Source organism: Anopheles ziemanni (assembly GCF_943734765.1).
Source record: "Anopheles ziemanni chromosome X unlocalized genomic scaffold, idAnoZiCoDA_A2_x.2 X_unloc_70, whole genome shotgun sequence".
NCBI lineage: Eukaryota > Metazoa > Arthropoda > Insecta > Diptera > Culicidae > Anopheles > Anopheles ziemanni.
Window position 1 is genome coordinate 37,501 of NW_026689840.1, and position 12,575 is coordinate 50,075.

Consider the following 12,575-nt stretch of genomic DNA (forward strand, 5'->3'; position numbering starts at 1 on the left):
AATCGGCTAAGTCCCGGATCCATATTATATGAAGAGAAAAATCGGCTAAGTCCAGGATCCATATATAATAACCTAATAATCGGCTAAGTCCAGGATCCATATTATATGAAGAGAAAAATCGGCTAAGTCCAGGATCCATATATAATAACCTAATAATCGGCTAAGTCCAGGATCCATATTATATGAAGAGAAAAATCGGCTAAGTCCGAGATTGGGTCTGTCGGAAATACACTATCAAGTTACCACACAAGCAAGCAAGATGGCCTTATGATGGATCCATATGATATGAAGAGAAAAATCGGCTAAGTCCAGGATCCATATGATATGAAGAGAAAAATCGGCTAAGTCCGAGATTGGGTCTGTCAGAAATACACTTCCAAGTTACCACACAAGCAAGCAAGATGGCCTAGGGATGGATCCATATGATATGAAGAGAAAAATCGGCTAAGTCCGAGATTGGGTCTGTCAGAAATACACTTCCAAGTTACCACACAAGCAAGCAAGATGGCCTATTGAAGGATCCATATAATATGAAGAGAAAAATCGGCTAAGTCCGAGATTGGGTCTGTCAGAAATACACTTCCAAGTTACCACACAAGCAAGCAAGATGGCCTAAGGATGGATCCATATGATATGAACAGAAAAATCGGCTAAGTCCCAGATTGGGTCTGTCCGACATACACTTCCAAGTTACCACACAAGCAAGCAAGATGGCCTAGTGATGGATCCATATGATATGAAGAGAAAAATCGGCTAAGTCCAAGATTGGGTCTGTCAGACATACACTTCCAAGTTACCACACAAGCAAGCAAGATGGCCTAGTGATGGATCCATATGATATGAAGAGAAAAATCGGCTAAGTCCGAGATTGGGTCTGTCAGAAATACACTTTCAAGTTACCACACAAGCAAGCAAGATGGCCTAGTGATGGATCCATATAATATGAAGAGAAAAATCGGCTAAGTCCGAGATTGGGTCTGTCGGAAATACACTTTCAAGTTACCACACAAGCAAGCAAGTTACCACATGAAGAGAAAGCCGGCAAAGTCCGGGAATGTTACCACATGAACTGGAAAATGGGCAAAAACCTACCTTCACAGGCAACGTGAATAAGTCAGGCTGTAGACATCGGATCGACAAGCCAAAGACTGATATGGAAAGGAAATGAGTAGTACTAGCTTTCCTGAGAGTTGCAGAGCTTAGACTGCATATGAACGAAAGTTATTAAGCGTCAAAGTCAGAGAAGTTACCCAAAGGAACACAAGTTCCAACTTAGAGCATGTATACCGCCTAGACGGTTAGAGGTACGGCCAGGCTGAGGAATAAGGAAATGTTGGCCAACATGTTCCCTAACTATCCCCCGAAGACCGCAAAGCAATCCAACATCAACCAAGAAAGTTATAGCCCGATCAAGGAAACACCTACTTTGCACCGATATTGCACCAAATACATGTACCAAGCACCTTCGGTTGCATACCTGCAGGGGCTTACCATAGTAGGCCATGGAAGACCGATATACCGAACATAATCACTTTCTATCTCCTCGGGTGTTTGAGATAGCGCTTTGCGGTACAAGAACGAAAGTTAGACTATATCTTGGTGCATCTTTTTGCCCAAGATCACAAGACCCTATCTACCAAGGCAAGAAAGTTGTGTGGGGACAAAATGTCCAAAAGTGCCCAAAGTGGCACACTTGAACCATATATTCGAGAAAAACACAAGTGTGGGCCCGAGCTAGCAAGTTGAAATGTTCTGACCGTCAGTAGCCCTAGTTGAGGTGCACTTATCATTATATGAGGCCAACGTGCCAGCTAGTCTCTAAAGGGGCGATATGGGTGTTCCAAGGTTTGTACCCAATTGAGGAAAAAACAGGGTAAGGTACGGTGTACCGCGAATAACTCGGGCTATAGATGTCCGATCGATGAGTTTGGCATATGTATGGAAAGGTCTCGACGAGACCTAACTACCCTGAAAGTATGAAGGCAAAGACTTGAATGACCGGGAAGTTATTAAGTGCACAAGTGGTAAAGTTGCACCAAAGTCCATGTTACCCGAAGTGGTACATGAACACCCAATATTCGACCAAAACACAAGTTTAGAGACGAGCTAGCGAGCTACATTGTTCAGACCGTCAGTAGCCCGCATCAAGACACGCATTTCATTATATTGAGCCTAGCCGCTAGCTCGACTCGAAGTCGGTCATATGGTTGGTTGATGGTTTGGACCGACCACGTGGTGTACCAAGGTGATGTACCTTTCATGAATTAAAACTCTGGCTGTATGGCACTGAGCGACAAGCTAAGAAGTGATTTGGAATAGTCTTGAGTGGGACTATTTAGGAAAAATGCGAACAAAAAATCACAAAGTCCTTGGGCGAAGCTATTAGCGAAACATAGAGCAAATTGGTACCAAAAACTATGGAAATGGGACTTGAGTCAAAAATAACCGCAAGTTGGAGAAGAGATAGCAAGCTTGCGTAGAACAATTATATTTGGTGCATGGTATCACCAACAAAAAAGTATATGGGGCCAAGGTGCTGGCTGGCCTCCAAAGTGGAGATATGGGCGATCCAAAGTTTGTACCCAAGTACGAACAAGTATGGAAAAAACAGGGTAAGGTACCAAGTACCATTAATAACTTCGGCTGTAGATGGCCGAGCGAGGCAAACGGCTCACCGTTGGAAAGGTCTTGGGGAGACCTATCTACCCTGAAAGTTTCATGAGGCTGAGTTGAAATACCACGGAGATATTAGGTGATGATGGTCCAATTCGGGGACCAAGTCGCAGGAAATGGCACTTGACCAAAATCACCCTTGGAAGGTGAATACCGGCTTACCGGTAAGAGATAGCGACTTTGCGTTGAATATTCATAAGTTGGGCGTGTAGAGACGCAACTTTTATTATATGGGGCCAACCCGGTCAGGGTGCTCCAAGTCGGTCGTTTGGTCGGTTTATGGTTTGGGCCGACCACGTGGTGTACCAAGTTGAGGTACCTTTCATGAATTATAACTCGGTCAGTTTGCCACCGAGCGACAAGCTGCGGTGTGTTTTGGAATGGTCTTGAGTGGGACTATCAAGGAAAAATACCAATCGAAAATCAGCTTGTCCATGGCCGAAGCTATTAGTGAAACATATAGCAAAATGGGTCCAAAAACGAATGAAATGGGAATTGGACCAAGAATAACGGCAAGTTGGAGAAGAGATAGCAAGTTGGCGTAGAACAATTATATTTGGTGCATGGCATGACCAACAAAAAAGTATATGGGGCCAAGGTGCTGGCTGGCCTCCAAAGTGGAGATATGGGCGATCCAAAGTTTGTACCCAAGTATGGCAAAAACTGGTAGAGGTACCTTTCATGAATTACTGCTCAGGCTGTATGGCACTTAGCGGGACGCTTGGCTCTGGTATGGAATAGTCTTGAGTGGGACTATCAAGGAAAAATACGAACAAAAAATCACCATGTCCACGGACGAAGGTATTAGCGAAACTTAGAGCGAAATTGCGACCAAGTCGCTGGAAATGGCCCTTGGACCAAGTATACCGTCAAGGCGGTACGAGATAGCGAGTTGACGTGGAACATTTATAAGTTTGCCTACACGAGACGAAAGTTTAGTTATATGGGGCCAACCCGCTCAGGGTTGTCCAAGTCGGTCATATGGCTGATCGAAATTTTCGACCAAGTACTGAGAAAACAGGGTAAGGTACCGTGTACCTCGAATAACTTTGGCTGTAGATGTCCGAGCGAGGCAAACGGCATAGCGTTGGAAAGGTCTTGAGGTGTTCTAGGCACCCTGAAAGTTTGAAAAGGCTATCTGGAAAACTCGTGGAGATATTAGAGAAACATTGGGCCCAAAAGATACCAAGTCGCAGGAAATGGGCCCTCCAAGAACACCCTAAAATCCCAATTACGGCTAAGTTGCAGGCCAGCTAGCGAAGTGAAATGTTCTAGGCATAACTAGAACACGTTAATGCGCAACTTTTTGAATCAGAACTTTTTTCGATATCTGGCCCCCAAAGGGGGGATATGGGCGATCAAAGGATTTTTCCAAGTTTCGGTACTTTTTACGGTATCGCTCATAGCTCCGGCTGTATGCAAGCAAATGACAATCTAAGACATGATTTGGAAAGGTATTGAGCAGTACTAACTAACGTTAGAACACAGCGAAGCGCTATCGGTTCATGGCAAGGCCGATATAAGCAGTCAAAGATGAAAAATGTTGACAAAATGAACAAAAATTACCTTGGTACGCGAATAGCGGCCAGGGATGAAGAGGTACGAAGGTGGTGTAGAAGAATTATAATTAGGGCTTGGTACGCTCTAAAAGTTTGCCGAAGACCGCAAAGCGCTCAGACCCATAGAAAGTGGCCATTTGGGCCGAACAGTGCGTGCAAAGAGGTGAAAATGCAAAAATTGCACTTTGGGGGGCGATTTGCGGGGGGAAGGAGGGGTCGGAGGGCAAAATGTCCCTTGACCAAAAAGTCTTATCTCGTCGAGATCTACAACATTGCCGAAGACCGCAAAGCGCTAGCTCGCAATCGAAAAATCGAGAATTTGAAAATTTTCTAAGTCTTGGGCTCCCTAAGGAAAAGTTTCAAAAATCACGTTTGTCCCCAATTTTGAAGGGGAAGGAGTCGGTTCCGGGGCATGGTGTCTTCGGCAAAAAGTCTTATCTTTTTGCGTACTTTCGACTAGTTCAATAAAAATTTTTGACCCAAAATTTGTTCGGCGGACCCCTAGGTCGAAAAACCCGAAAAAAGTCGAAAAAAGTCGAAAATGTCGAAAAATGAGAAAACCTCATATTCGGACTCTACACGAGCCCCAGATATTGAAAAGTGAAATCCGCGGTCGATTTGGAACAAAAAATTGACCTAGGCAAAGTTGTATGGAGGTAGGGACCCCTGAGAAAAAAGTTTGGTCCCGAGGCTCCTTGGACCACCAAGTCCCTAGGTCGGACCAAAATCGGAAAAAATCCGACCAAAGTCGAAAGTGTCGAAAATTTTAAAAAACCCCTTTTGGGGCCCTATGGCCTCCCTAGATAATGAAAAGTGAGGTCCGCGGCCGATCCGGAAGAAAAACTTGACCTAGGCAAACTTGTATGACGGTGGGGACCCAAAAAAATTTCGATGAGTGTAGTTTAGACAGGCCGGAAAATGTATCGGTGGTCCGTATCAAGGGACGTCTTTTAGTTCCATGGGGTGGTGGTCGTCGAACAAAGTCGCCTAGGTCGACCACCAGAAAGACCAGTCGTGTTGTAATGGATGTTTTGACCACTTTACTAGGGAAACCTAGTAGGTCGAAGCAAATTTGGGGTTCGAGATGAGTTGGTGAAAGTTGGTCCAACCTAGGCGTGCTTGGTGGAGGTTGACCATGAAAGTAGAGCATGATAGGAATGACCATAACTTTGGTTCTAGATGTCGGATCGGTACACTTGAGGCAGTTTTGGAAAGGTGAAGGCCTGCTCTAGCTATGTTTCCTACCAAGCTGAGCGCCTACTAGTGACCCGGAGGAGGTATTAAGGGTCAAAGGCAAAAAGGGGTACCCTAAAGTGCATGTGACCAAGAAAATGGGAAAAACGGTATCGCCTATAGCTCAGGCTGTATGGCTCGGATCGGAAAGCTTGGATATGCGTTGGAAAGGTCTTGACGAGCGCTAGCTATGTGTCCTACCAAGCGAAGCGCTAGGTGTTGAGCAAGTCGGTCATATTAGAGGGCAAAGGTGAAAAATGGTGGTTTAGAGGCGAAAATTCACCTTATGATCGAAAATAGCGGGCGAACGATAAGAGCTACGAACACGGCGTAGAACAATCATAAGTACGTTACCACAAGACCTAACTTTGGCCAATATAGAGCGAGAAGATCGGAGGTACCCATCAGGGTGATATGGCTGGTTCAAAGTTGGACCAAAACGAGACTTGAGAAATGGGTTGAAACACGGTATCGCGAATAACTCAGGCTGTATGGAACGGATCGACAAGCTAAGATCAGTGTTGGAAAGGTCGAACCGAGCGCTAACTATAATCCCAAACAACCGAAGCGCTAAGTGTTGAGCAAAACTGAGTTATTAAGCGACAAAGTGGAAAAATAATACCAAAATGGCCAAAAATCACACAAGACCAAGAATACCGAGCAAGCGGTAAGAGATAGCGGGTTGACGTAGAATACTTATAAGTTTGCCTCTACGAGACCTAAAAGTCGTCCATAGAAAGCGAGAAGATCGGACCACTCTGGAAGGGTGATACGAGTGGTCAAAAATTAGCAAAAATGAAACATGGCTAAAATGGATTTGACTTGTGCACCATGTAGCTCCGGCTGTATGGCATGGATTGTAGAGCTAGGATATGTTTTGGAAAGGTAACACCCAGCGCTAGATACGACTAGAAGAAAGCAAAGCGCTAACTAGCATGATTTGGAAGTTATTAAGCGTCAAAGTCGAAAAATGTTACCAAAATTGAAACTCGAGTACATTGGGCCAAAAAGTACAAGTTGTGAAATTTGGACTTACGAGTAAAATACCGAGCAGGCGGTAAGAGATAGAGACTTGGTGTAGAACAATTATAAGTTGGGCATGTTATAACCTATATTTGGCCCGAACATAGTCTCGAGATCGGTGGTACCTAAAAGGGTGGTACAGGTGTTAGATGGTTTTCCCAGAGCATAAGCTCCACATGATATGGAAAACGGGAAACATCATAACTTCGGCTGTATGGCATGGAATGGAACGAACAAGGTATCGATGGAAAGAGAAAAGGTAGCGCTAACTATAATTCCTTCCAAGCAAAGCGCTAGCATGTGACCGTTTGGGTGTTATTGTGAGTCAAAGTCTGAAATTGTTACCACGAGAGGCGAAAATCCAACTAAGTCCATGAATACCGGGCTGGCGGTAAGAGATACGGCTTGGCCGTAGAACATTTATAAGTTGGCCAAGACAAGGCCTAAGTTTCGTCCATAGACGACAAGAAGATCGAAGATACCTGAAGGTGAGATATGGGCGTCCCAAAGTGGGCCTTTGAAAAAGTGACAAACTTCCCTTATAACAGCATACACCAAATATCTCTGGCTCTATGGCACCGAATAAGAAGTTGAGCTCAGCGACAGAAAGGTGATAGTCAGCGCTAAATATCATACGAACAGAGTGAAGCGCTAAAGGGAAAGGATCTTGGTGATATAAGGTGACAAAGTCGAGAAAAGTTGCCTCAAAATCATGAAAAATGTGAAAAAATGGCTAAGTCCCGGGTGCCTTGAGGGCAGGTTAATCGAATGTACCGAGCTGGCGGTACGAGATAGAGACTTGGTGTAGAACAATTATATGTTTGGCATGGCAAGACCTACATTCGGCCAATACAAAGTGAGAAGATCAAAGATACCCGCAAGGGTGATATTGGTGTCCAAAGGAAAAAAGCACTAAGTCTTGGGAAACTTATATGAAGAAAAAGGACCCTGATGGGTCATATGGGATGGATCGAAAAATCGGCTAAGTCCCAAAATGGGGATGTCAGAACTACACTCAAATGTTACCACACCAAGCAAGGCAAACTTATATGAAGCAAAGGACCCTGATGGGTCATATGGTATTTTACGAAAAATCGGCTAAGTCCCAAAATGGGGATGTCAGAACTACACTCAAATGTTACCACACCAAGCAAGGCAAACTTATATGAAGCAAAGGACCCTGATGGGTCATATGGTATTTTACGAAAAATCGGCTAAGTCCCAAAATGGGGATGTCAGAACTACACTCAAATGTTACCACACCAAGCAAGGCAAACTTATATGAAGCAAAGGACCCTGATTGGTCATATGGTATGGATCGAAAAATCGGCTAAGTCCCAAAATGGGGATGTCAGAACTACACTCAAATGTTACCACACCAAGCAAGGCAAACTTATATGAAGCAAAGGACCCTGATGGGTCATATGGTATTTTACGAAAAATCGGCTAAGTCCCAAAATGGGGATGTCAGAACTACACTCAAATGTTACCACACCAAGCAAGGCAAACTTCTATGAAGGAAAGGACCCTGATGGGTCATATGGTATTTTACGAAAAATCGGCTAAGTCCCAAAATGGGGATGTCAGAACTACACTCAAATGTTACCACACCAAGCAAGGCAAACTTATATGAAGGAAAGGACCCTGATGGGTCATATGGTATTTTACGAAAAATCGGCTAAGTCCCAAAATGGGGATGTCAGAACTACACTCAAATGTTACCACACCAAGCAAGGCAAACTTATATGAAGGAAAGGACCCTGATGGGTCATATGGTATTTTACGAAAAATCGGCTAAGTCCCAAAATGATGATGTCAGAACTACACTAAAAGGTTACCACACCAAGCAAGGCAAACTTATATGAAGGAAAGGACCCTGATGGGTCATATGGTATTTTACGAAAAATCGGCTAAGTCCCAAAATGATGATGTCAGAACTACACTCAAATGTTACCACACCAAGCAAGGCAAACTTATATGAAGGAAAGGACCCTGATGGGTCATATGGTATTTTACGAAAAATCGGCTAAGTCCCAAAATGATGATGTCAGAACTACACTAAAAGGTTACCACACCAAGCAAGGCAAACTTATATGAAGGAAAGGACCCTGATGGGTCATATGGTATTTTACGAAAAATCGGCTAAGTCCCAAAATGATGATGTCAGAACTACACTCAAATGTTACCACACCAAGCAAGGCAAACTTATATGAAGGAAAGGACCCTGATGGGTCATATGGTATTTTACGAAAAATCGGCTAAGTCCCAAAATGATGATGTCAGAACTACACTCAAATGTTACCACACCAAGCAAGGCAAACTTATATGAAGGAAAGGACCCTGATGGGTCATATGGTATTTTACGAAAAATCGGCTAAGTCCCAAAATGATGATGTCAGAACTACACTCATGTGTTACCACACCAAGCAAGGCAAACTTATATGAAGCAAAGGACCCTGATGGGTCATATGGTATTTTACGAAAAATCGGCTAAGTCCCAAAATGGGGATGTCAGAACTACACTAAAAAGTTACCACACCAAGCAAGGCAAAGTACCTAGGTGAACCCTAGGAAGAAACACGGACCAAGTCAGATGGCCTAAGTCAAGAGACCAAGTGACCTAGGCAAAGTTGTATGACGGTGAGGACCCTGAAAAATCTGGTTAGTGTAGTTTAGACAGGGTAGGTTTTTGGGTCGGCTGAACCTCCTTATTTTGGGTTTTGACCTCCTCAAGAAGCTACACCTAGGCAAACTGCCTAGGGTGAAAGTGCGAAGACCAATCGAATAGTAAGACAAGTTTTGACCGATCGCCCTAGGCAAGCTTGTATGAAGAAAGGGACCCTATGGGTCATATGGAAATATACGAAAAATCGGCTAAGTCCCAAAATTGGGATGTCTGAACTACACTAAAAAGTTACCACATCAAGCAAGGCAAAGTACCTAGGTGAACCCTAGGAAGAAACACGGACCAAGTCAGATGGCCTAAGTCAAGAGTACAAGTGACCTAGGCAAAGTTGTATGACGGTGAGGACCCTGAAAAATCTGGTTAGTGTAGTTTAGACAGGGTAGGTTTTTGGGTCGGCTGAACCTCCTTATTTTGGGTTTTGACCTCCTCAAGAAGCTACACCTAGGCAAACTGCCTAGGGTAAAGTGCGAAGACCAATCGAATAGTAAGACAAGTTTTGACCGATCGCCCTAGGTAAGCTTGTATGAAGAAAGGGACCCTATGGGTCATATGGAAATATACGAAAAATCGGCTAAGTCCCAAAATTGGGATGTCTGAACTACACTAAAAAGTTACCACATCAAGCAAGGCAAAGTACCTAGGTGAACCCTAGGAAGAAACACGGACCAAGTCAGATGGCCTAAGTCAAGAGTACAAGTGACCTAGGCAAAGTTGTATGGCGCTGAGGACCCTGAAAAATCGGGTTAGTGTAGTTCAGACAGGGCAGGTTTCTGGGTCGGCTGAACCTCCTTATTTCGGGTTTTGGCCTCCTCAAAAAGACAGACCTAGGCAAACTGCCTAGGGTGAAAGTGCGAAGACCAATCGAATAGTAAGACAAGTTTTGACCGATCGCCCTAGGCAAGCTTGTATGAAGAAAGGGACCCTATGGGTCATATGGAAAATCCATGAAAAATCGGCTAAGTCCCAAAATTGGGATGTCAGAACTACACTAAAAAGTTACCACATCAAGCAAGGCAAAGTACCTAGGTGAACCCTAGGAAGAAACACGGACCAAGTCGGATGGCCTAAGTCAAGAGTACAAGTGACCTAGGCAAAGTTGTATGGCGCTGAGGACCCTGAAAAATCGGGTTAGTGTAGTTCAGACAGGGGAGGTTTCAGGGTCGGCTGGACCTCCTTATTTCGGGTTTTGGCCTCCTCAAGAAGACAGACCTAGGCAAAGTGCCTAGGGTGAAAGTGCGAAGACCAATCGAATAGTAAGACAAGTTTTGACCGATCGCCCTAGGCAAGCTTGTATGAAGAAAGGGACCCTATGGGTCATATGGAAATACATGAAAAATCGGCTAAGTCCCAAAATTGGGATGTCTGAACTACACTAAAAAGTTACCACATCAAGCAAGGCAAAGTACCTAGGTGAACCCTAGGAAGAAACACGGACCAAGTCGGATGGCCTAAGTCAAGAGTACAAGTGACCTAGGCAAAGTTGTATGGCGCTGAGGACCCTGAAAAATCGGGTTAGTGTAGTTCAGACAGGGGAGGTTTCAGGGTCGGCTGGACCTCCTTATTTCGGGTTTTGGCCTCCTCAAGAAGACAGACCTAGGCGAATTGCCTAGGGTGAAAGTGCGAAGACCAATCGAATAGTAAGACAAGTTTTGACCGATCGCCCTAGGCAAGCTTGTATGAAGAAAGGGACCCTATGGGTCATATGGAAATATACGAAAAATCGGCTAAGTCCCAAAATTGGGATGTCAGAACTACACTAAAAAGTTACCACATCAAGCAAGGCAAAGTACCTAGGTGAACCCTAGGAAGAAACACGGACCAAGTCAGATGGCCTAAGTCAAGAGTATAAGTGACCTAGGCAAAGTTGTATGGCGCTGAGGACCCTGAAAAATCGGGTTAGTGTAGTTCAGACAGGGGAGGTTTCAGGGTCGGCTGGACCTCCTTATTTCGGGTTTTGGCCTCCTCAAGAAGACAGACCTAGGCGAATTGCCTAGGGTGAAAGTGCGAAGACCAATCGAATAGTAAGACAAGTTTTGACCGATCGCCCTAGGCAAGCTTGTATGAAGAAAGGGACCCTATGGGTCATATGGAAATATACGAAAAATCGGCTAAGTCCCAAAATTGGGATGTCAGAACTACACTAAAAAGTTACCACATCAAGCAAGGCAAAGTACCTAGGTGAACCCTAGGAAGAAACACGGACCAAGTCAGATGGCCTAAGTCAAGAGTATAAGTGACCTAGGCAAAGTTGTATGGCGCTGAGGACCCTGAAAAATCGGGTTAGTGTAGTTAAGACAGGGGAGGTTTCAGGGTCGGCTGGACCTCCTTATTTCGGGTTTTGGCCTCCTCAAGAAGACAGACCTAGGCGAATTGCCTAGGGTGAAAGTGCGAAGACCAATCGAATAGTAAGACAAGTTTTGACCGATCGCCCTAGGCAAGCTTGTATGAAGAAAGGGACCCTATGGGTCATATGGAAATATACGAAAAATCGGCTAAGTCCCAAAATTGGGATGTCAGAACTACACTTTAAAGTTACCACATTAGCAAGGCAGACTTGTATGAAGAACGGGACCCTGGTGAAAGTAGCAAATATCCCAAACCGAACATGAATATTATACACACAAGAGTACGAACATAAAGGAACACGGACCAAGCGTACCGAGAGAATCGGTACTATAGAACCCTCGTGGTTCTACACAAAGACTTTATGTTAGGGGTTCAAGCCCCATAGTACTCAAACGGTGACAGTAGCAAATATCCCAAAACAAACGTGAATCTTATTCACAAGAGTACGAACATAAAGGAACACGGACCAAGCGTACCGAGAGAATCGGTACTATAGAGCCCTCGTGGTTCTACACAAAGACTTTATGTTCGGGGTTCACACCCCAAATCGAACGTGGAATTTACTTTCTGATGGTCATGCGGTCGTCCAAAGGGGTCTAGTATCCTGGGATGACAAGCATCACGGGCACAGCTCGTATCAAAACAGTCGAAGAGGCCCGCGAAAGCTTGCTTTCCATGGCTATGCGATGCACAAATTGAGTTTACTCACCGTAGTATAAAACGAACGAACCGAACCTATCCGAGTAGGGATAATGGGCGCAGTAACATACTCTGTGACCCAGCGAGAGTTGAACGAGGTGACATGAACTGTCAGTGGCTTATATCAGATGGGATACATACATGAGATTGCTTTCAAATCTACACTCGAAAACCTAACCAAGTAAAAGCGAACGTGGGGAGGATTCGAAACCGGTAACGAAATCTTAAGCTGGAAAGAGTCATCACTATGGATACATATTATGCGAAACCAATCAAGTGCTCAGTACTGATCCAAAACCTAAGAGCACTAGTGAACACCTTATTCTCACCCTAGTTCACATCCAAGTGATCGACCA